Source organism: Dendrobates tinctorius, unplaced genomic scaffold (assembly GCF_039654945.1).
Source record: "Dendrobates tinctorius isolate UK_male_01 unplaced genomic scaffold, ASM3965494v1 ptg000079l, whole genome shotgun sequence".
Lineage (NCBI taxonomy): Eukaryota > Metazoa > Chordata > Amphibia > Anura > Dendrobatidae > Dendrobates > Dendrobates tinctorius.
Window position 1 is genome coordinate 28,119,954 of NW_027361747.1, and position 13,702 is coordinate 28,133,655.

Below are 13,702 nucleotides of genomic sequence, written 5' to 3' on the forward strand. Positions count from 1 at the left end.
TTCGGGGCTCAGTCATGGTCTTCATGGGTCTGCTGCAGTGTAATGGTAGTGGAGGTGTCCCCGCACTTCTTCTCTATAGGGAGGCAGCATTGCTCTTGTTCTGTGTATAGTTTACTTCTTGCAGATCTAAATCCACATTTGCTAGGAACCAAACCCACACAAGGCGGATCCCTGCACAGCTCGCTGCCATTGGTGTGAGCGCACCTCCCTCTCCCCCAGCTTTCCACGCTGCCTGTCAGACACCCGACACCCCTGGATTTGCTGTGTGCAACCTCTGTGTAACGTGGAAGCTGGCTGCTGCTGGTTCAAGCTGCTAAATACAATCTCTGCAAGAATCCCACACTCCATAGACAGAAGACTTTAGGAAGAGGAGACCCTCCAAACTGTAAGTTCTGCTCTCTGTCCCCCATATGACAGCTCCTAGGGCCCCCTGGCATTGAGAGGTTTTTTGGGAGGTGTGTCTGCGGTGAAGGAGTTTCCGCACATATTTGGGATGAGCCCATTGCTGCACTCTACATGCACACTCCTGTCAAGCAGCTTGTCATTTGGGATATTAGTTTTGCATAGGACTGCGAGTAAACGACACATTTTTCCCCCGTGATTTATTTGCCCATTTACACACATCAATAAAATGAATACCGACATTCTTCCTGTAATTAAGCCCATAAATCCCGCAGAGCAGATTATGGCGCGCGGGACTGGTAGCCTAATACTAATGTAGCTAGCGGCAAATGAACTCTTCCTTCCCGTCGTGTCTGTATACAATGCCAATAGGTGGCCACACTGCGCAAATGGCATCGAAAAATGCTGTCATCGTCCGTAGAGCCCAGTATAGTCAGGTCAATGGTTTTGTGAAGAACTGCTCGCTGGGTCCAGATAGATGTGGCTTTTATACTGGATATATATTATTGTACCCGCTTTTGTATTTGAACCTAAAGAGGAACAGTATTCCAGCTAATGGTAAGTATTGCTAGGTTTATATTGCATGTGCCTAATATTTGTTCTTCGGGGTGTGTGGTGGAAAGGGCGGGAGGTAAGAGGAGGCGACGTGTGATACATAGTGAGATAGGTTTACTAAAGTGCCTACACCTAGTCCTTGTCATAAAATGCATCAAAACTTGTCACAGCTCGGAATCCTGGAATCTGTCACTTCTCTAGCTTATCAAGGACAGGGCTTGCTCCAAATTTTGGCTCAGGTTCTTAGTAGTAATAAAACTAACCAATAAAACTGAATGCATTTGGCGTGTCTTCAGAATACCCAGTAAGCCGACGCTCGGTAAGAGTTAGCGGTAACAAATCTGCCCCATTGTACCTCTTGATGAAAGGGACGTGTGCATCCGCCCGTCTCGTAAATCTCACACATTGCATATTTAATAACAGTTCAATCAATCTGGAGAAGAAGCATCAATCAAGTATTCTTTTTGTAACACGATGTTCAAGCCTTTACTATTGCTTCAATTTTGGCAGCTTTTGCATCATCCTACATAGTTGGACATGTTCCACATTGTGTCCATTGAGTGAGTGCTATCTCCAGCATTTATAATGAACATTGCTCAGTGTCCGACATGTCGTCAGAGCGATGGGTGACAGCGGCTGGCTGAGTGCTCATTTCAATAACTATACCAGCCCCGCTCGGCCTATACTGTGACTGAGAAGCAGACTGGCTTAGCTGTCAGCCAGCCCCCTTATTACCAGCACTGGTCATTGCCACCACAGAAAATTCTGTCCTAAGACACAAAACCTGAGGCAGGATTTTATAGTGGAAGATTGGAGCGTATTTCAGATGAGAATTATTTTAGTAAGTTTTATAACTTACTAAGTGAAGCACATTTAAAGAGGCCCTTTCACCACATTTTTCATTTTGAACTTGACACACAATGCAATAGTGGCTCCAAAGTGGTACAATTGTATTTTTTAGCCTCGATATTAGCAATCAAAGTAATTGGCCCCTTATGATATAATTGTCATTAAGCCCAATGGATGTTATCTGATAGTTTTCACTGGGGGCGTGTACTTCTTCACCCTGTATAATGCTGACAAATCATAAGCAGGCAGCAAAAGGAAAGAAGAACACGTCCCCCATCATAGCTTACAGCAGGTTTCTCAGTATGTAAAACGTGTGATGTCAGACAGCCCGTATCTCCTGAAAAATGGAAGACAGCATCCAGCAGGTGATAACTGAAAAAGACATGTGACAGGTCGAAACGTCACATCCTACCTATGGCAGAATAGAGATGTTTTGAACTTCATCACCTGCTGGATGCTGTCTACTATTTTCCTGTGCATGCTGTATCCAATTGGGTTCCTTGGATTTTTGACCTTGCATCTTTATACAGGATAATGCCTGGATCTGCTCTTTTGTTCTTTGATGAGTGCTGCAAACTAACCATACAGGTTTAGAGCCTGAATCTCCTGGTCTAACCTGCTGCATATCTGTGTGTAGAGAGGGACAGTGGAGCTGAGTTTAGCTACAGTTGTGGCCAAAAGTATTGACACCCCTGCAATTCTGTCAGATAATACTCAGTTTCTTCCTGAAAATGATTGCAATCACAAATTCTTTGGTATTATTATCTTCATTTAATTTGTCTTAAATGAAAAAACACAAAAGAGAATGAAGCAAAAAGCAAAACATTGATCATTTCACACAAAACTCCAAAAATGGGCCAGACAAAAGTATTGGCACCCTCAGCCTAATACTTGGTTGCACAACCTTTAGCCAAAATAACTGCGACCAACCGCTTCCGGTAACCATCAATGGGTTTCTTACACTGCTCTGCTGGAATTTTAGACCATTCTTCTTTGGCAAACTGCTCCAGGTCCCTGATATTTGAAGGGTGCCTTCTCCAAACTGCCATTTTTAGATCTCTCCACAGGTGTTCTATGGGATTCAGGTCTGGACTCATTGCTGGCCACCTTAGAAGTCTCTAGTGCTTTCTCTCAAACCATTTTCTAGTGCTTTTTGAAGTGTGTTTTGGGTCATTGTCCTGCTGGAAGACCCATGACCTCTGAGGGAGACCCAGCTTTCTCACACTGGGCCCTACATTATGCTGCAAAATTTGTTGGTAGTCTTCAGACTTCATAATGCCATGCACACGGTCAAGCAGTCCAGTGCCAGAGGCAGCAAAGCAACCCCAAAACATCAGGGAACCTCCGCCATGTTTGACTGTAGGGACCATGTTCTTTTCTTTGAATGCCTCTGTTTTTCTCCTGTAAACTCTATGTTGATGCCTTTGCCCCAAAAGCTCTACTTTTGTCTCATCTGACCAGAGAACATTCTTCCAAAACGTTTTAGGCTTTTTCAGGTAAGTTTTGGCAAACTCCAGCCTGGCTTTTTTATGTCTCGGGGTAAGAAGTGGGGTCTTCCTGGGTCTCCTACCATACAGTCCCTTTTCATTCAGACGCCGACGGATAGTACGGGTTGACACTGTTGTACCCTTGGACTGCAGGGCAGCTTGAACTTGTTTGGATGTTAGTCGAGGTTCTTTATCCAACATCCACACAATCTTGCGTTGAAATCTCTTGTCAATTTTTCTTTTCCGTCTACATCTAGGCAGGTTAGCCACAGTGCCATGGGCTTTACACTTCTTGATGACACTGCGCACGGTAGACACAGGAACATTCTGGTCTTTGGAGATGGACTTGTAGCTTTGAGATTGCTCATGCTTCCTCACTATTTGGTTTCTCAAGTCCTCAGACAGTTCTTTGGTCTTCTTTCTTTTCTCCATGCTCAATGTGGTACACACAAGGACACAGGACAGAGGTTGAGTCACCTTTAATCCTTGTCAACTGGCTGCAAGTGTGATTTAGTTATTGCCAACACCTGTTAGGTGCCACAGGTAAGTTACAGGTGCTGTTAATTACACAAATTAGAGAAGCATCACATGATTTTTCGAACAGTGCCAATACTTTTGTCCACCCTCTTTTTATGTTTGGTGTGGAATTATATCCAATTTGGCTTTAGGACAATTCTTTTTGTGTTTTTTCATTTAAGACAAATTAAATGAAGATAATAATACCAAAGAATTTGTGTTTGCAATCATTTTCAGGAAGAAACTGAGTATCAGCTGACAGAATTGCAGGGGTGTCAATACTTTTGGCCACAACTGTATGTAACATTACAAGCCCTTCTATCAGCTCTCCTCCTTTCATAGCACTGTCACCTCTACTATACTGCTCCACACACTGCTTGTCTGGAGTTGAAAAATGAAGAATCACAGTTGCTCACAGCAATTTGCAGTAGCTCTGCAATGAGATGAGAGCAGGGTGTCATTATATGTCACAAAGGATTAGTCCAGAACAGGCACTATGACTCCTCACTTTATTTAATCTCAACGCAGATTGATTAAAAGTTGGCTAAACACAGCAGACATAAGTGTGATTACTTGTACATCTGTGGACAGGCAGTTGCGGTGGGAAGGGCAGTACAGCAGAGGTTACAGTGCAATAAGAGGAGCTCTGATAAAATAGTTTGTGACACAGCTAAGCTCAACTGTGCTGCCCCTCTATTACAAGAAGTTATATCACGAGATCAGGGTGGTATCACTATATCCCACACACTGAGAAACCTGCTCTACGCTATTATGGGGCATGTCCTTTTCCCTCTGTGTTGTTGCCCGCTTATAATTGGTCAGCATCATAGAGAGAGAAGAAGTTACACACCCCCAGTGAAAATAATCTGATAACACCCGATTAACTCAATAGGCCAAATACTTTAATTGGTAATATTTCTGCAATGGACAGATGAAATAAAAAAGCAAGAAAAAACAAATAAACATATGTTTACTTCTGCTCTGAGCCACTATTACATCGTGTTGACCAGTTCAACATGAAACATTTGGTGAAAGTTCATCTTAGCGGGATGACCTCCTATATATTTAATTAATAGCAACCACATTTGGTGTATTACTGGTAAATGTAGTATTGGGCCACATGCACACATTCAGTATTTAGTGATTTTTTTTTACCTCAGTATTTGTAAGCCAAAACCAGGAGTGGGTGATAAATGCAGAAGGGGCGCAAATGTTTCTATTATGCTTTTCCTTTGACTGTTCCACTCGTGGTTTTGGCTTACAAATACAGGGGTAAAAAGATAACCAAATACTGAATGTGTGCTTGTGGCCGCGGACTGGGTGCTAGGGGGGGCACTAATAACATTGACTCTGGGGGCCCACTGTTGAGCTACATGCAAATATTACATTCCTCTCATTCCCAAAGTGACCTATACTTCTATATAATCAGCTGGTTAGTTTATTATATGAATGGTGAGATTCTGCTCTTGTCTGTGCATAGTGAATCAGATACAGTGTATTGGGAGAATGACTGCTCCTATAGTGGGTGGAGGGGCCAACCTTGCACTTTTTACCCTGTGGGCTATCACCAGCCTGGGTATATAAAATGCAAAATCCCAAAACAAATATACCATTTGCATTCATAGCCATTGTTGTAGGTCGATATACAATTGGTTGAAGAAACAACCTTCTTCTGTGGGATAAAGGTAAATCTTATTATAGTCAAAAACATTTCACAGAATCTGTTACGTGGATGAACCTGCTGAGGTAAGCTTGGAAGAAAGAGTTACTAGGGCAGGAGTTAAGAAAACAGTCAAAAAGAAAAAAATATCTGTTGCCCATAGCAACCAATCAGAGCACAGCTTTAATTTTTCATCAGCTGATTATGAAATAAAATCTGTACTGTAATTGGCTGCTATGGGTAACAAGACAATACTTCTTTTAGACCATTTTTATCAATCTCTCCCTATATTTTGATAATTTTATGCAGAGAAAACATGACATAACGCAGTAGTTCTGCTACAAAAGGAAGAAAGCGCTCTCTAGTGCCACCAAATGCTAGCCACCCAGTAAGTCAGTCTATAAAAGAGCCTATCAACATGACAAGGCACATGAGAAAAATCAGACCAATCTGTAGACAGATGTTTCATCAGTACAGAGAAGGGTAGCGTTCAACTGGGTGAAAAGATGTCAATGGATTCCAACACATACTGGTTAGCAGTTGGCAATGGAAAAAATGAATACCAAGTCATTGTCCAAAAGGAAGAAAACTCTAGTCAATGTCCAACCCATAAAACATGATTGTCCTTGATTCTGTACCACCACACTGTGGCCAAGGCATTTCATCCAGTCAGCCAGTACCCTGCTTTGTAATGACTTGGGGTAGAAACCCCTACATTGCTGTCTCCTGTCTAAAAATAGGTGTCTGGTTTCAATAATATTTGAGTAATATGGATCAGACGTTTTCTTACAAGGTGGCACTAATGGGCATTTTTCCCCCTGGATGGACTTTTTTCCTGGAGGGACTACTTTTTTCTATAGAGCAATAAAGCGAACTCTTGCTGGTGAAGCAGTGATATGTACACTGTGTAGACGATGACCAAATCCTATATAGATTGCACAGTATTTTGTGGCATATCCTCCTGTAGATGGATATAACAGGTTATCAGATATAGCATAGGGCCGATAAGCTGAGAAGGGTTCACCTCCACAGCTAAAGAAGGTTCAGACTAGGTGAAGTCAATGATCATTGTGGATTATCTACAGATGAAAAGGACAGAAAGGACTTGGAAGTCAGAAAAGTGATTGAGTGAAGACTATTAATTAGAATCTTGCTTTTTTATTTGTTAAATTGCTCCTGGTGGGGGGTTATATTGGAATGGGGGGGCAGTAGCCATGGGCGAGGTAGTTGTCTTCCATGCCCCGACCCACTACATGAAAATGGGGTCCTGGCTATTTGTGTTTGTTCTTGCTACCTGGGTGATACACCCCTGCAGACTGCATGGTGCTGCTATATTGGGCAGGTCAGGACCAGATGTTAAAGAACGAATTGAGGGAGACCAAAGTCCAAAAAGAAAATTTGAACATGATAACAACTATGTACATCAGATAATAGGCACATTTCTCCACAAAGGTTTCTCTTGCATTAGGCAGGCATAGGCATTTCTCGGTTACATTTAATGACACTTCATTTATCTTGCACTTCACACTCAGCAAATGATTATGGGAGACTTCATCTCCCTTTGTGAGGGCCGCATGGGTTGAAGTGTAAGGCAACGGCCGCTAACAGCTAATCTCAGTTCCCAACTGACTAATGAGGAACCCAATGATTGAGGTAAGTTGGTACGAGTCCTCACTAGCATCTCGAAAGTCCATTTCTCTCCGTAGGAGAGTTTAAGTCCCAATGTGATGACAATTACTTCCTTTCAATATATACAATTGAGCTTCCTTTCACTGAAGATAACTGTTCACTAGAGCCATGCTGATGCAATTCCTTCTCTGCTATCAATTTCCTTTTAGTGAACCTTCTACTTCCCGTTGGGTACAGTTCTGTACCATTTAGGTGGTCTACCTGGCCTGGGTTCCAAACTATCAAATCTCTCCATCAAGTATTTCTTCACTTTCCTTAATCCTTAGGATATATTATCTAATGTCCTGTAGTCCTCGCTCTTCACACACAATACACTATCACATGTGAGTCTGCCAAAGGTCAGACCTTAGGTCTTTCTCTACTGAACACTGTGCTCTAAAGGTACTGTCACACTTAGCGATGCACCAGCGATCCCGAACAGCGATATGACGCGGTCAGGATCGCTGGTGCATTGCTAAGTGGTCGCTAGTGAGCTGCCACACAGGCAGATCTCACCAGCAACATAGCAGGGGTCGGTGGTCGCTACTTACCTGTCAGACGAGGCGATCCTGACGTCCTCCCGCCCGCGTCCACGCGTCGCTCGTCGGCGCCACTGGAAGCCCAGCAGGAAGCTGATGACGAGAAACGGCCCAGGACGTTCTCGCGCGATCAGCGATAACCAGCGGGGGAGCGGTCGAGGTAAGTATCAGACATAGCGATATCGCTAGCAATATCGCTATAACGTCACAAAAACCAGTGACGTTATAGCGATATTGCTAGCGATATCGCTAAGGCTACTTTCACACATCAGTTTTTTGCCGTCAGGCAGGATCCGGCTTTTTTTAGAAAAAACGGATCCGGCATAAATTTTGGAGAACTGTAGAAACGGATCCGTTTTTTTGCTGGATGCGTCTCTGTTCCTGGCGGCTGGCCAATTGGATCTGAGCATGCGCAGACTTAAAAAAACCGGATCCGGTGGCTGGATCCGTCTTTTTCTGGATCCGGCGCATTCCAGCGCCCATAGACTTTCATTGTAGCAAAAAGCTGGAAGCGCCGGATCCGGCGCTTCCGGCTTTTTCGCCGGAGACAAAAAACGTTACAGTAGCCGTTTTTTCCAGACGCCGGAATGAGACAAGTTGCCGGATCCGGCAAAAAACGGATGAAACGCAATGCCATCCGGCACGATCCGGCGCTAATGCAAGTCAATGGGGAAAAACCGGATCCGGCATTGCATTTTGCCGGATCCGGTTTTACAAAAAAAAGCCGGATCGCGCCTGAAGGCAAAAAACTGATGTGTGAAAGAGGCCTTAGTGTGACAGGCCCTTAACTGACTCACTATCAGGAAGTTGTCTTCTGTCTTCCCACATAGCCCCTTACATTCTGTGCTAGTCCCAACTATTAACTCTATCAACTAGTCCTAACTAAGTACATGCAAATTGTCAAACATCTAAAATCTCATTTAAACTGTTCAGTGCACTATATCACATATCTTCAAGTAGGGGTGGGCATCACCTCCACTTCCTTACTTTTCCCTCTACTTTACTGATGACCGTCCTCAGTCATCCGAATCTGCAAAACACCAAATGCAACCATAGCAACATACAATATACAATGCATTCTTAAACTCGGGAAACTCTGGAACATCTTCTTAAGTCTGGTCTTTCTTGGTTAGACCCTGGAAAAGCAGCAAAGTATATTAATCTGGTGACAGATAGGATTTGTCTGTTTCTTCTTGATAAGGACCCTGGGACAAGAGTAACACAGTCCATCAATTTGAAGGTAGTCCGTAGGACAGAAGAACAGTTCATTAGCTCAACAATCAACAGTGCTTAGGACAGGAGCACAGTCCTTGAAGTGTAGCCCTGGATATGGCTTAGTCCATAACTGAAGGTGTAATAACCTCCAGCTACTGTAATACCTTGTAATCCAGAAGCAATGACATAACGTGCGCAGCTAAAAACAAGAGCACTGCAGCAGTAGTTTAGCCATAGACTACTGTCAGCTGGAGGCCGTCCTCGACTATCTAGAACATACACAGTCCATTTAATGAACAGGAGGCTCAGTCAGCCATAAACTATGCAGTCCTCTCCTTTTTCTTCTCTAGAGTCATGGATTATTAGACTGTAGGTCTGCTGGTTTTATGCTACTTTGGAGCCTTGACTTTATTCCAGGCATAGGGGTACAATAAGCACAACATTTTTAGCTCTTCCAGCTTCCGGCTCACTTGTAGTTTTACTTAGGAATCCCTTCCCAGTCCTTCTTCCTCCTATTCTGTTGGGGGGGCATAAGATATGATCTCTGTCTCCCTTCTGGACACCATTTCCTCAAGGGTTGGCCAGCGAGTCATCCAGTCTCGGGTGTCGAGGCGGTTCATGATACACATACAAAGGCCACAGTCCCCTTCAGAACCTAGACCACAGCAGATCCCCGAGAAACTGTTGGTGTCTCCTGCACAGCAGATGTACTGTACCTACTGTTTCCATTCATTAACACAATAAAACCTACATTGGATTACTCTGTGGCTGGTTGATTCTAAATATTCTCCATTCTTTGCGCTCTTTAATAGTGATAAACGTTATAATGTGTGTATACAGAGGGGGAAATAAGTATTTGATCCCTTGCTGATTTTGTATGTTTTCCCACTGACAAAGATATGAACAGTCTATAATTTTAAGGGTAGGTTAATTTTAACATTGATAGATAGAATATCAAAAATAAAATCCAGAAAATCACATAGTATAAATTTATTTGCATTTTGCAGGGAGAAATAAGTATTTGATCCTTCTTGCAAACAAGACTTATTACTTGGTGGCAGAACCCTTGTTGGCAAGCACAGCAGTCAGAAATTTTTTGTAGTTGATGATGAGGTTTGTGCACATGTCAGGAGGAATTTTGGTTCACTCCTCTTTGCAGATTATCTTTAAATTATTAAGATTTTGAGGCTGTCGTTGAGGCAACTCAGAGCTTCAACTCCCTACATAAGTTTTCTATGGGATTAAGGTCTGGAGACTGGCTAGGCCACTCCATGACCTTAATGTGCTTCTTTGCGAGCCATTCTTTTGTTGCCTTGGCTGTATGTTTTGGGTCATTGTCTTGCTGGAAGACCCAGCCATGACCCATTTTTAATGTTCTGGCGGAGGGAAGGAGGTTGTCCCTCAGGATTTTATGGTACATGGCTCCATCCATTCTCCCATTGATGTTGTAAATTAGTCCTGTGCCCTTAGCAGAGAAGCACCCCCAAAACATAATGTTTCCACCTCCATGCTTGACAGTAAGGACGGTGTTTTTTGGGTCATAGGCAGCATTTCTCTTCCTCCAAGCATGGCACTTTGAGTTAATTCCGAAGACCTCAATTTTTGTCTCATCTGAGAACAGCACCGTCTCCCAATCACTCAAAGAATCATCCAGGTGTTAATTGGCAAACTTCAGACAGACCTGCACATGTGCCTTCTTGAGCAGGGGGACCTTGCGGGCACTGCAGGATTTTAAACCTTTACGGTGTAATGTGTTACCAATGGTTTTCTTGGTGACTGTGGTCCCAGCTGCCTTAAGTACTTTAACAAGTTCCCCCCATGTACAGTAGTTTTAGACTGATCTCTCACCTTCCTCATGATCAAGAATACCCCACAGGGTGAGATTTTGCATGGTTCCCCAGATTGATGTCGATTGACAGTCATTTTGTATTTCTTCCATTTTCTTACTATTGCACCAATAGTTGTCTCTTTCTCACCCAGTGTCTTACTCATGGTTTGTAGCCCATTCCAGATTTGTGCACGTCTATGATCTTGTCCCTGACATCCGTAGAATGCTCTTTGGTCTTGCCCACATTTTAGAGGTTAGAGCCAGACTGATTAATTGAGTCTGTGGGCAAGAGTCTTTCATAAAGGTGACTATGTAAGACAGCTGTCTTTATGCAGGTAACGAGTTGATTAGGAGCGTCTAACTGGTCTGTAGGAGCCAAAACTCTTAATGGTTGGTAGGGGATCAAATACTTATTTCTCACTGCAAAATGCAAATACATTTTTATAATTTATACAATGTGATTTTCTGGATTTTATTTTTTGATATTCTTTATCTCAATGTTAAAATTAACATACCCTTAAAATGATAGACTGTTCATGTCTTTGTCAGTGGCCAAACTTACAAAATCAGCAAAGGATCAAATATTTATTTCCCCCACTGTATATACAAGTTGTTGCCGAAGACTGGACACATAGGAATTCTCATTAACTATAATTTTAATTAATTTAATTAACTATAATAGAATTTTGCAAAGCGCATCAACCTTTGCATCGCAAATGATGGAAATCATATTGAAGAAGTTATTTAATATTTATTAAATTCTGTACACTGTGCTGGCAGGGAGATGTCATCACACAAGGATAGACCTTTAATACACATCTGCTCTTGCTCATATTCTGAAACAATATTTTGTGGCTCTCCATTTTTTTTGTACATATGAGTGGATGACCTGACTTAACCTAGACATTTTCCAGCTAGAAGAAACTTCAACAACGCCCCTCTCATTCCATCTACAACGCCTAATATTCATTTATCATAAACCATTGAGAGAATATTGGACTGACACTGGATATAACAGGAAATGCAATGTGTTAGCCATAAATTACTCCCAATGAGGGTCATCTAGAAGCGTATTTTTAGAAATATTGGCTATGATAACACTTTTTGATTATTAGTTCTGTTTTATAGTGATGTGACTGGGATTGTAAGATAGATTTAGTGCAAAAAAAAATTAAAAAATCATATTATACTTCTAATTTATTACTATGTGATTAATAGATATGCGACTTACACTATAAAACAAGTAAAATTTTAGCTAGGTTGAAATTTCCTAATAAAATGCTACCCATCGGATCTTTTTGTTCTTATCATGTTTGGTGCAGGCCTATTTTCCAGGTAACTTTTCAGACCTGTCAGTAAGTTAACCATTGGATTTGTATTGCAACCACTGGAACTAGGGAAGGAGCTGATAAAGAGGTGCTTGGTAGGGCATGTGCTCCAGGAGCTACGTGCCAAGGCAATGTTGATAAGCCATTCTGATTTGTCCTTGGTATCTAGATCCTGAGCTATGGTGAAGTAGTTTTTATTAGTCTGATAATAACAGTTTCTAATAGAATTCTTATATCTTTTTTAAAGTCTCTGTATTGGATGAGCTTCTCTATAAAGCACATGTCATGTGGCTTTGTCCAATATCGCCTGACAACTCACGGACAGGCTTTCTGCTAGATACTCCAACTATCAAGTACCAGTGGAGCCCTAAACAGTCATGATTTAACTCCTGTACAGGGATGTGGATTTAAATGGTGTCCTTGGAATGAGTCTGCAGAGTAGCTGCTGGCCAGTGGAGCTGGCTGGCAGGAATGGTTAAAACTGGGAGGTATGGATAAGAAAATATCATCAGGGAGATGAATAGAAAAGAAGCCAAGGTCTAAGGGCTGATACTCACTCTCGCTTGAAAACCTGGCGCTGCCGCCAGCACTCAGACCGGAGCATGCGGCTACATGTATTTCTATGCAGCCGCACGCTCCGATCCCAGTGCCGGTGGCAGTGCCGGGTTTTCATGCGAGAGACTCGCACGAGAATCGTGCAAGTCTCTTGCAAGTGAGTATGAGCCCTATTACAGGAATACTTACTAGAATCAATGGAGCTGAGAACAAGAGCAGTTAACCTAAGCTAGCATAAACTATAACTGGCACCAAGGGACTGATTGCATGAGGTTGAAATTCCATAACAACTTTTGCAGTCTTTCAGGTTTTAATTATTTGGCAGTGGTCGGCTGTATCTGTATGATCATAATTAGCTGTAGGTGTTTAGTGGCAGTTGATTATCTTCTTTGTGGTATAGTCAGCGAAGTAGGGATGATCAATTGCCACTAAACACCTACAAAAGGAAGTGATGAGTGGTTGAACAGACAAATCAGTGTTCTTCGCTGTAGACACTTGTTTCATTCACAGTATGTACAATATTTCACAGAGAAGCAGGTTATACAGGAACTTCTTTAGTTTGTTTAAAAATCAGTGTCACCTTTGACTTCCATTATTTTTACCTAGTTAAATTTAGAAGTTTGTGATTGCAGAGGGAGAGTGCAGTCACTACTTTATTTATGGCAAACAGCAAAGTCAGAGGAAACATGAGAACAAGAATACGCACTGTATAACAATAGCATTAGTAAAGAGTAGTAAGCCATAGTAAAGCGGTCTTCTGTTACGTAATGTTTACATATTGTGTTACTAGAAATGCTGCACAGGAGGCATTTGGTGTCGGAAAATACATAGGACGTTCAATGACACGCTACCATCACACGTTTATTAGGGTTTATCATTTTAAATGGCAGGTAACATGATTTCCCATCATTGAAGACAGACTAAATTTTAACTTGCTAACTTGGTTGTGAAAATTGAGCTGTTTGATAAGGATAAAATCGCTTACTGTAGTAGACCCCTGTTGTGAATGTGTACACACTCACACACGAGTAACAGAAAGGGAAGTTCAACATTCATATTGGGTAGAGAGTAAAAATTAAGGAGAACCAATATAAAAGAAA

General features: G+C 42.2%; 1 protein-coding gene across 2 annotated transcripts in view; it reads left to right on the forward strand.

Moving 5' to 3' along the window:
- Positions 1 to 211: 211 nt before the first annotated feature.
- The window catches only part of SLC7A2 (solute carrier family 7 member 2), a 162,120-nt gene continuing 148,629 nt past the window's right edge, over positions 212 to 13,702 (forward strand). For both annotated transcript variants that reach the window (XM_073583616.1, XM_073583619.1), the window contains exon 1: positions 212 to 385. The gene's annotated coding sequence lies outside the window, so the exon portion shown is untranslated. The remainder of the gene's footprint in view (positions 386 to 13,702) is intronic.